Source organism: Symphalangus syndactylus, chromosome 15 (genome assembly GCF_028878055.3).
Source record: "Symphalangus syndactylus isolate Jambi chromosome 15, NHGRI_mSymSyn1-v2.1_pri, whole genome shotgun sequence".
Taxonomy (NCBI): Eukaryota; Metazoa; Chordata; class Mammalia; order Primates; family Hylobatidae; genus Symphalangus; species Symphalangus syndactylus.
In genome coordinates, this window is record NC_072437.2 from 78,434,157 (window position 1) to 78,438,078 (window position 3,922).

Sequence of the window (3,922 nt, forward strand, 5' to 3'; positions counted from 1 at the left end):
GTTAAATATTGTTATTATTCTAACTCCAGTCAGAATCACCTTAGCATTGGTGAGATAGTATTTGGAGATTTGTCTTTGCATTTTTTCAGTCTACTTTTTGGGTATTTTATGAATGTGAAAGCCGAAACTTTCCCTTTCATTAGGAAGAGATACTTTATAATTCTTGATAGCCCATTCATCATCTACCTGAGCAGTGCATTCTGGGGCTTCACTCTTCTCAGGTGGAAAAAATAATGGACTGTAAATGCAGTGGTCCTATACTTTACCCATATTTAGCTCTTAAAAAATACAAAATTGAAGGCATTTTTAAGATTAGACCTCGTGTAAAGTTTCTCTTTGATGATTTTTAAAACAGTCTCCTTTACTTTTGAAAGTAGTATTCTCAAAAACTGAAAGCAAGGTAAATCTCCGTAAACAGTTTTTAGGATTGCTCAGAAAAGACTTGATAATAACAAACACCAATATTTTAGTAAATCAAGTCATGAAAAATAGTAATATTCCATCTGCTTTGGAGAAATAGAGAGCATAACAGCTTTTAACTTACTTGGATGTTTTCATAAGTATTTGATATCATTTCCACTATTACCTTTCTATAGATAGATATAGATAGATGATAGATAGATAGATAGATAGATAGATAGATAATGAAAGTAATTTTTTTTTTTTTTTTTTTTTTTTTTTTGAGACGGAGTCTCGCTCTGTCCCCTAGGCTGGAGTGCAGTGGCGCGATCTCGGCTCACTGCAACCTCTGCCTCCCGGGTTCACGCCATTCTCCTGCCTCAGCCTCTCCGAGTAGCTGGGACTACAGGCGCCTGCCACCACGCCCGGCTAATTTTTTGTATTTTTAGTAGAGACGGGGTTTCACCATGGTCTCGATCTCCTGACCTCGTGATCCGCCCGCCTCGGCCTCCCCAAGTGCTGGGATTACAAGCGTGAGCCACCGCGCCCGGCCGAAAGTAATTTTTTAATAAATATAAAAATCCAAATAATAGAGAAATAAGTTTTTAGAAAGTCTCAGTAATCTCTCATCCCCTCTCCATGACCACTATGGGGTTTTCCATTTTTCTCAACATGTTAACACTGGGTATATATGGGTAACCCTTATGACATCTGGACCTATGAGGTCCACTATCTAAATGAAACCATATTCACAGAAACATGATCCAAACAACCAAAAGTAGTTTTTGATTTTTTAATGCAGTTTTTAATACATTCCAAGAACTGTACTAGGGGAATCAACCCTACCAGATATTTATGTATTAAAAATCTATAAGATACAGTAAAGGGCGGGAATGGTGGCTCGTGCCTGTAATCCCAGAACTTTGGAAGACCAAGGCAGGCAGATTGCTTGAGTCCAGGGGTTCGAGACAAGCCTGGGCAATAGGGCAAAACCCCATCTCTACTATGAAAAATAGAAAAAGTTAGCTGGACATGGTGGCATGCGCCTGTGGTCCCAGCTACTCAGGAGACTGAGGAAGAATCACCTGGTCCCAGGAAGTCAAGGCTACAGTAAGTCATGAACATGCCACTGCATTCCAGCCTGGGCAGCAAGAGGGAGACTCTTGTCTTAAAATACTTGCCACATTTACTTACATTATATATAAATGAGTTTGTTTCTGGATTTCTTTTATTGTGCCAGTACCACACTGATTTAATTACTGTGTTTTTATAGTCTGTTTTAACTTCTGGTACAGCACATATCCTTATGTTACTTCATATTTTGAACTACTTTTCCAAAATATTCATAGAAATATCCACTCGTTATATCAAATAACTTTTTGTCAAGTTGTCTTCCCTACTCCCCTCAAAAGAACTCCTTGTGATTTTGTGCTACACTTACTGAGTTGATAATAATTGCCATCTTTCTGATATTCATTCTTCTTATCTATCAGCATGTGTGTCTTTTCATTTAGTCAGTTCTTTCATGTCTTTCTGAAGTTACGTAGTTTTCTCCACATGGGCCCTGCACATTACTTGAAATGTAAGCTCCCAGGGCCAGGCGCAGTGGCTCACGCCTGTAATCCCAACACTTTGGGAGGCTGAGGTGGCGGATCACGAAGTCAGGAGTTCGAGACCAGCCTGGCCAATATGGTGAAACCCGATCTCTACTAAAAATACAAAAATTAGCCAGGCAGGGTGGCGCATGCCTGTAGTCCCAACTACTTAGGAGGCTGAAGCAGGAAAATCACTTGAACCCAGGAGGCGGAAGTTGCAGTGAGCCGAGATCATGCCACTGACTGACCTGGGTGACGGAGCCAGACTCCATCTTAAAAAAAAAAAAAAAAAGCTCCCTGAGGGCAAGAGCTTTGTTTTGTTAACTTAATTTCCTGTACTTTGATGTTTTGACATCTTAAAAAGCTTGTTGGCCAGGAAGTGGATGCCTCTCCCGGGGCTAGCCCCTTCTTAGAGATAACTGAGAGCTCCCTAGAGCACTCTTTCTTATGCAAACCAACTAATCCCTAATCTGTAGCCACACCCACCTGGTCTAATTCACACTACAGGCCAGTATTTCTTCTGCCCTAAATCATCCCAGGGCCAGATACCAGGCAACTAGAAACCACTCCTATAGCCAGACCAAAGCCTGCCAGAATTATATTAGCCAATCCTAAACAGTTTACTTTGCCCTGCTTTGACTTTCCCATGGAAACTACAATGAAGGCTCTGGGCTAGACTTTCCCCTCTATCCTGTCTTACACTACCTAACCAAAACCTGGTGCTTCCTCTGAGGCCTTGCATGGCACATGACGACCCCCTCTTTAGGACCTGTGAGTATAATAAACTTCTTTCCAAGCCTCAACATCGTCTCCTTCAGTGGCTGAACTGACTTTACCATACCATATCCAACATTTACATTCTTAGAACAGTATAAATTGATATAACCTCTTTAGAGAGCAATTTTTCAATAGATCTGTTGACCTTGCAATACCACTTGGAGAAATATTTCCTATAGATACTCTCACACATGTAAGAGAGGATATGTAAGACTAAAATGTGACATTATTTCTAAATCAAATTGGAAACAACCTTAAGGGCTATCAGTGCAAAATTGGTTAAATTAATTATGCTACATCTAGTCAGTGCAATGGTGTACAGCTGTTAAAGGAACTTTATATGTACTTACATGGATTGATCTGCAGGATACATTGTTAGGTCAAAGAAGCAAAATCCAGAAAAGGAAAAATTGTGCATTGGTAAAAACAGAAGTTCTAGTACCTACCAATCATTGCCATTCCCTCTTTTGCTACCTAATAGCTTGTAAGATTAGGCAAATTATTCCATCTCTGTATGTCTTCCTTTTCTTATTTGTAAAACAGTAAGTGTACCTACCTCCCAGCTTTAAGGAGTGAATGACTTAATGTGTATTTAAAGCACTGGTTTATAATGATACTAGCTAAGATTTTGAGTTGTTGCTATGTGACAGGCATTGTAACATAGCAACAACTCAAAATCTTGGTATCATTTATGTAAAAAAAAAAATAGACAAAATGTAAAATAAAAACACCAAACAGCATCTACTTTCTAGCCATTAGCACCATGACTCATTCCTTTTTCTCTTCCCAATACTCTCATCTTACACAACTCCAAAGGCCAATTATTGCAATTTAGATATTCTCTAAATAGCTTGATATATTCTGTGTGGTCTCTTTTGTAAATCAAACAAAGCTCTTGATTTTTGATTCTCAGGCTAAAATAGCATAAAATTAATTCATTGGAGATGGATGATGTGATGGTTATACAACAGTGTGAATGTACTTAATGTCACTCGACAATACACTTAAAAATTGTTAAGGCCAGGCACAGTGGCTCATGCCTGTAATCCCAGCATTTGGGAAGGCTGAGGTGGGAGGATCACTTTAGCTTGGGAGTTCACGACCAGCCTGGGCAACATAGCAAGACCCTGTCTCTATCAAAAAAAAATACA